Source organism: Oncorhynchus nerka, unplaced genomic scaffold, assembly GCF_034236695.1.
Source record: "Oncorhynchus nerka isolate Pitt River unplaced genomic scaffold, Oner_Uvic_2.0 unplaced_scaffold_419___fragment_1, whole genome shotgun sequence".
Lineage (NCBI taxonomy): Eukaryota > Metazoa > Chordata > Actinopteri > Salmoniformes > Salmonidae > Oncorhynchus > Oncorhynchus nerka.
The window spans coordinates 90,001-97,781 of NW_027040424.1; the positions used below are offsets into that span (position 1 = coordinate 90,001).

General features: G+C 40.9%; 1 pseudogene; it reads left to right on the forward strand.

Moving 5' to 3' along the window:
* LOC135571001 (prospero homeobox protein 1-like) overlaps positions 1–290 on the forward strand; it is a 17,667-nt pseudogene extending 17,377 nt beyond the window's left edge.
* The last annotated feature ends 7,491 nt before the right edge of the window (positions 291–7,781 follow it).

Sequence of the window (7,781 nt, forward strand, 5' to 3'; positions counted from 1 at the left end):
TGTGTCATTAATTTATCATGGCCACAAGATGGCGGTGATATAAAGTCATTAAAAAAAAGAAGAAGAAAAGGCACCAAATTTGAAAAAGATGACAATGGTGTGATCATTGGCTGATTGCTCACAACCCATTAGAATCCCCACCCAGTTGACTACTTTAAAATGGTGGAAAACCCTCACTGGCAATGTCCATGCTTAAAACAGGTTATATCCAAGTTTATTCCTCTGACTACGTCTGTTGGAACCCAGATCTGCTCTATCCAGTCCAAAACCATAAAGATCTCTGGAAATGGCTCTATGGTCAAATTATTCGATACAATTCATTCATAATGTGTGTGTATATATATGTGTGTGTGTATGTATGTATATATGTGGTGTGTGTGTGTGTGTGTGTGTGTGTGTGTGTGTGTGTGTGTGTGTGTGTGTGTGTGTGTGTGTGTGTGTGTGTGTGTGTGTGTGTGTGTGTGTATATATATGTGGTGTGTGTGTGTGTGTGTGTGTGTATGTATGTATGTATATATGTGGTGTGTGTATGTATGTATGTATATATGTGGTGTGTGTATGTATGTATATATGTGGTGTGTGTGTGTATGTATGTATATATGTGGTGTGTGTATGTATGTATGTATATATGTGGTGTGTGTGTATGTATGTATATATGTGGTGTGTGTGTATGTATGTATATATGTGGTGTGTGTGTATGTATGTATATATGTGGTGTGTGTGTGTGTGTGTGTATGTATATATATGTGGTGTGTGTGTGTATGTATATATATGTGGTGTGTGTGTGTGTGTATGTATATATGTGGTGTGTGTGTGTGTGTATGTATATATATGTGGTGTGTGTGTGTGTGTGTGTGTATGTATATATGTGGTGTGTGTGTGTATGTATGTATATATGTGGTGTGTGTGTGTATGTATGTATATATATGTGGTGTGTGTGTGTGTGTATGTATATATATATATGTGGTGTGTGTGTGTATGTATATATATGTGGTGTGTGTGTGTGTGTGTATGTATATATATATATGTGGTGTGTGTGTGTATGTATATATATGTGGTGTGTGTGTGTGTGTGTGTGTGTATATATATGTGGTGTGTGTGTGTATGTATATATATGTGGTGTGTGTGTGTGTGTGTGTGTATGTATATATATGTGGTGTGTGTGTGTATGTATATATATGTGGTGTGTGTGTGTATGTATATATATGTGGTGTGTGTGTGTATGTATATATATGTGGTGTGTGTGTGTGTGTGTGTGTGTGTGTGTGTGTGTTTATGATCTTTGTATGTCTCTGGAGGTTTATATGAACATTGTTAATCTGATGCGCATTCCAGCGTTTTTAACATATAAATACATATAAATATTAGAATTCAGAATAGTACTTCTATTAATTATATTTCTATGGTTTGTTACATGATTCGTTTATACTGAATATTACAAGATCTGTGCCTCGACTTTTTTTTGGTGATTTTTGATGCTATTACACACACTTTTCATGTTATGAATTAATTAATTCATAATAATATAATTAATTAATAATTATAATAATAATAATTAATTATTGTAATAAATGAAGGGTTGAACAGATAAAAAGGGGAAAATAAAAGGCTTGAAGAAGATAATGGGTTCTTTCCCCATGACTCACTCTCTCTTTCTCTCTCTCTTTCTCTCTCCTCTCTCTCTCCCCTCTTTCTCTCTCTCCTCTTTCTCTCTCTCTCTCTCTCTCTCTCTCTCTCTTTCTCTCTCCTCTCTCTCTCCCCTCTTTCTCTCTCTCTTTCTCACTCTCTCTTTCTCTCTCTCTCTGTCTCTCTCCTCTCTCTCTCTCCCCTCTTTCTCTTTCTCTCCCCTCTTCTCTTTCTCTCCTCTCTCTCTCCTCTCTTTCTCTCGCTCTCCCCTCTTTTTCTCTCTCTCTCCTCTCTTCTCTCTCAACCCCTCTCTCTCTCTCTCTTCTCTTTCTCTCCCCTCTTCTCTCTCTCTTTCCCCTCTCTTCTCTCTCTCTTTCCCTCTCTTCTCTCTCTCTCTCTCTCAAAGTCCTCCAGGTAGAGTGTGACCCTGTGTCAGGTGGTTAGACTTAGTCGAGGATTGAGCTGCTTAAAACACCCCGTCATAGGAGTATTAGTGTATCGGCTACTGAGCAAACTGCAACACACACAGGTCTTTCCAGATATGTATCCAACCCAGGACTAAATTGTTCTCTCTTACATCAGACCTTCTGTGGTCGCTTGGCTTCCCAGAAGCTAGCACATAATGTTCTGAGAACCATATGTTTTGTTAAGAGCTTGGTGAGAGAGTGTGGTTGTCTTGCATATGACTTTTCTCACAACTTTCTGGGAATGGAGCAGGACAGTGGCTTGGTTTCGGGAACATTCTCAGGACATGAATGATAGGGCAACATTTTTTGGGATTTCCGCCTAAATTCATTTCCAGCCTAAATAGATATACCCAAACGTAGTTATATTTCATGATGGCCAGAAACAACTGGTAATGTTGCATACTGTAGTTTCAGAAAGTTCTGGAAATCACCTGTCTGGTACAAAATGTATTATACATTACTGATCTGTTCTCACTTTTGAGGACACAAGTTCAAGTACATAGTTCAAATATAATGAAAATATGAAAAATCCCATATGATTTCAACAGAAGTGGAGGCAATAGGACTTGAAATGACCGAACCGCTTTCTAAATATAATCAAATGATAAATGATTTACTGTAAGATTTCACCTTTCTTATAACTAAATAAATAAATATGATCACATTTAGTGACGGAGCAATATTGGCACCATTTCATATAGCTGACGATATTTATGTTCTCCCTAAATGTCCCCACTGAGTGGCGCAGAAACACTATTCAAATCTGTGCAACGTCAGCTTGAAGTACAAAGTGATTTCTAACACGTTTTGAGATAAGACCCATATGCAGATAGCGTTGCAGAAACAGAAGGTTTATTCCTAACAACAGGGGCAGGCAAACGACAGGTCAAGGTCAGGTCACTGGAATACTAGAACAGGGGTCAATAATCCAGAGAAGGTCAACAGGGTCCAGAACAACAGGTAGTCTCAGGGTCAGGGGTCAATAATTCAGTTAGGTGGGGTAAGGTACAGAACAACAGGCAGTCTCAGGGTCAGGGGTCAATAATTCAGTTAGGTGGGGTAAGGTACAGAACAGCAGGCAGGGTCAGGGGTCAATAATTCCGTTAGATGGGGTAAGGTACAGAACAGCAGGTAGTCTCAGGGTCAGGGGTCAATAATTCAGTTAGGTAGGGTAAGGTACAGAACAGCAGGCAGTCTCAGGGTCAGGGCAGGCAGGATCAGGGCAGGCAGGGTCAGGGCAGGCAGGATCAGGGCAGGCAGTCTCAGGATCAGGGCAGGCAGTCTCAGGATCAGGGCAGGCAGTCTCAGGGTCAGGGCAGGCAGTCTCAGGGTCAGGGCAAGCAGTCTCAGGGTCAGGGCAGCCAGTCTCAGGATCAGGGCAGGCAGTCTCAGGGTCATGGCAAGCAGTCTCAGGGTCAGGGCAGGCAGTCTCAGGATCAGGGCAGGCAGTCTCAGGATCAGGGCAGGCAGAACGGTCAAAACCGGGAAGGACTAGAAAACAGGAGCAGGGAAACAGGCAATAGCAGGGAAAAACACTGGTAGATTTGACGAACAAAACGAAATGGCAACAGACAAACAGAGAACACAGGTATAAATACACCAGGGGATAATGGGGAAGATGGGTGACACCTGAAGGGGGTGGAGACAAGAACAAACAGATCAGGTACACATACAGGTGAAACAGATCAGGGTGTGACAGATTTCGTCTGTCTGTGACCAAGAGAAAGTGGTCTTGTTTAAATTCAATTAAATTATTTAGTCTTTTTTTCATTTTGAAAGCTCTAAATCCACATGAGAATATCATAGTGAGATGAAAGCAACAACTGCTGAATTCACTAGACTGTCATGTTCCATGTGCCTTCTCCCAGCCTGGGCTTCCGTCACTCAGAGGGAGAGTAAATCAATTATTTGTCTGGATAGGCCAGAAAATGTGACACGTAACTCGCTATGCAAATGTGGGGTGTGAAACCTGAGATTATATGTCAGCTCCACTGAGAGATTGGTAGTGGAGAGCAGGTAGATGGGGCTTTCTGGCGCTATAATGCACGGGGCCCTACGACGTTCACAGAGCGCTTTTTACACCAACAAAATGTCAGTCAGAATTAGTCCAAAACCAGTAAAAAAAAACAGATATAGGGGACTTAATATTGCCAAATACAAAAAAAAACATTCTTGCTATTTCATTACTTTAACAGAACGTTTCCTAAAAGTTCAAACATCGTTACATTTAATTAACATTTTGGTAATGTTCTAGGAACGTTCTCCAACTGGTTTGACATTGGGAAGGTTCTCATAGTTCAGAGAAAAAACGTTCATCTGTGGGAATTTCAGTACTTCAGCATAACATTTCCAATAGGTTTCGTCATGGTTCTATTTAATTATTGTCTCCTTCCCTCTCCCTTCATGGTTCTATTTAATTATTGTCTCCTTCCCTCTCCCTTCATGGTTCTATTTAATTATTGTCTCCTTCCCTCTCCCTTCATGGTTCTATTTAATTATTGTCTCCTTCCCTCTCCCTTCATGGTTCTATTTAATTATTGTCTCCTTCCCTCTCCCTTCATGGTTCTATTTAATTATTGTCTCCTTCCCTCTCCCTTCATGGTTCTATTTAATTATTGTCTCCTTCCCTCTCCTTCATGGTTCTATTTAATTATTGTCTCCTTCCCTCTCCCTTCATGGTTCTATTTAATTATTGTCTCCTTCCCTCTCCTTCATGGTTCTATTTAATTATTGTCTCCTTCCCTCTCCCTTCATGGTTCTATTTAATTATTGTCTCCTTCCCTCTCCCTTCATGGTTCTATTTAATTATTGTCTCCTTCCCTCTCCCTTCATGGTTCTATTTAATTATTGTCTCCTTCCCTCTCCCTTCATGGTTCTATTTAAAAGTCATGTTCTCAAATTGTTTTGAGAATGTTGGGAAAACTTTCGAATAACAAACAAAAGTAACAATCAGAGGACGTTCTAAGAATGATATTTAAAAACTCTGAACGTTCTCAGAACGTTTAAGAAAACTTTCCATAAAAATAAAAAAAAAACACAAATGGTAAAGTAACGTTCAAAGAACGTTCTAATAATGTTATTTAAAAACATATATTTCTTCCTCAGAATAAATAAAGCGCTCTCTATCTTGTTCAAATTTCTACTGGCCCGGACATGGGTGTAGTTTTTAAAATGCACTGGGTTCCTGAAGAGCATGTCGTCATGGCTCTGTGTAATACTGCATTTCCCAGAGTCTGTTCTGCACTTAGGGACTTTGCCTTAGTGGCAAGTCAATGTATTAAAACATGATGGTATTAAAAAGCGGCTCTATTCTTATTCTTTAGAATTGCATTATATCCATTGCATTCATTTTTTTACTTCTAAAGTCTGTTATTTTGGGAAAAATGTTTTTTTATTTTTACATCTCAAAATAGGATGCTGCCCCTTTAAGACAATTGTGTTCCATACAGATCTATAGCTGTCTACAGCAGGCTAGCCTTTAGCCAAAACAAACGCTAAAGTGTATTTTTGTCGGTTTATTCTTGCAGACTATGAACAGTAGCTATCATATTGCTAGTATGTTCAATATTGAAGGTTTACTTTTGTAAATCACTTTCCCTAAAATAAATAAGCTTGGAGAGTAAATTGGTGCTTATTTTTTTATATATATTTTTACGTATGTATCGACTTCTGTACTGTACTTCCTGGAGAAGTTGCAACTCTCCGGAAGGTAGTGGTGCTTGAATGAACGGCCAATCATATTGCTCAAAGACGGACAGCATGACTTTTCTGCGTGTCGTCATCAATGGTAGACTGACTGACACAAGAGCTAAATGTTGAATTTTTATGTAATTCATTTCATTATTCTTTTGGCCAAATTTCATATACACAAATGTAAATTTACAAACAGAAAGCCACATTTTCGTACCCTACAAAAAGAAATTGAACTGTATTTTAAGACGGTTAAATGCTCTACTAACAAAAAAGCTGTTAGAATTGTAAGTATATGCATGTCCCTTAAGGTCCTTGTGTAATTGTAATGTGATATTGTACCCCCTAGCCCCGCCCCTAGCCCCCCCCAACCCCGCCCCTAGCTCGATTGTCCATTGTTTGTAATCTATGTATGCTTGTGTTCCCTCATGTGCTTTATGTATTGATTTGTTGTTAATAAAATAAAAAAATAATAAAATTTAAAAAATAATAATAATAATTTAAAAAAGCTAAATGTTGAACCGTTATGCAAAAAAAATGCGCTGAGAAGTTACTGGTCCGGTGAATGATGCCTCGTCACATGTTTTCCAGCGGCTCTGTTGCGTTTTAGCTTCCGTCCGGCTGGCACCGTGTTCAAAAGACTATAGGTTCAAATCACACGGATGCCTTGTCACAATACAAAATAAATGTGTTTTGCAAGTTTACTGCCTAAGGAAATGAATCTCCATGTGTCCTATTTGTGCTTGGATATAAAAAAAAAAAAAGTTGACCCAAAATAAGCTTGCAATATTATTGAAAACTTTATTAAAACAGATTTCGAAAAGAAAAAAAGCCTACCATTTCCATTCTAAGAGCTCTAAAATAACCTCCCAGTGACACTTTCAAGGCATCAGAGTAAAACGTTTTCAGATCCTCCCTGCAACCTAAAACATAAAGGTTCCCAGAACAGAAGAAATGTTCACTTCTACTCTCAAAACAAACAAAAAAATAATCCCCTTTTACTGGTCAGGAAACGTAGGCCTTCGTTCCCACAACTTTTAAGGAACCAAATGTGTTTGTTTTTTCGTTTCTACTTTGATAGTGTGCTCAACGATTTATCTCAGGCAAACTATTGGGACTTTATTTATTGGCTGAAAAATGTATAGCTGATGCTCTCCTTCTCTTCTCATTGTCTCCTCCCTCCTCCCCGATGCTCTCCTTCACTCTTCTCAGTATCTCCCCCCTCCTCCCTGATGCTCTCCTTCTCACTTCTCATTCTCTCCCCCCCTCTCCCTGATGCTCTCAATCTCTCTTCTCATTGTCTCCTCCCCTCTCCCTGATGCTCTCCCTCCTCATTGTCTCCTCTCTCCTCCCTGATGCTCTCCTTCACTCTTCTCATTCTCTCCTCCCCTCTCCCTGATGCTCTCAATCTCTCTTCTCATTGTCTCCTCCCCTCTCCCTGATGCTCTCCCTCCTCATTGTCTCCTCCCCCCCTCTCCCCTCTCTTCTCATCTCTCCTCCCCTCTCCCTGATGCTCTCCCTCCTCATTGTCTCCTCTCTCCTCCCTGATGCTCTCCTTCACTCTTCTCATTCTCTCCTTCCTCCTCCCTGATGCTCTCCTTCTCTCTTCTCATTGTCTCCTCCCCTCTCCCTGATGCTCTCCCTCCTCCCCTCTCCCTGATGCTCTCCCTCTCCTCCCCTCTCCCTGATGCTCTCCCTCCTCATTGTCTCCTCCCTCCTCCCTGACACTCTCCCTTCTCATTGGCTCCTCCCCTTTCCCTGATGCTCTCCCTCTCTCTTCTCATTGTCTCCTCCCCTCTCCCTGATGCTCTCCCTCCTCATTGTCTCCTCCCCCCTCCCCTCTCCCTCTCCTCCCCTCTCCCCCGATGCTCTCCGTCCTCATTGTCTCCTCCCTCCCTCCTCACCTCTCCTTGATCCTCTCCCTCCTCATTGTCTCCTCCCTCCTCCCCTCTCCCTGATGCTCTCCCTCCTCCTTGTCTCCTCCCCCTCCCCTCTCCC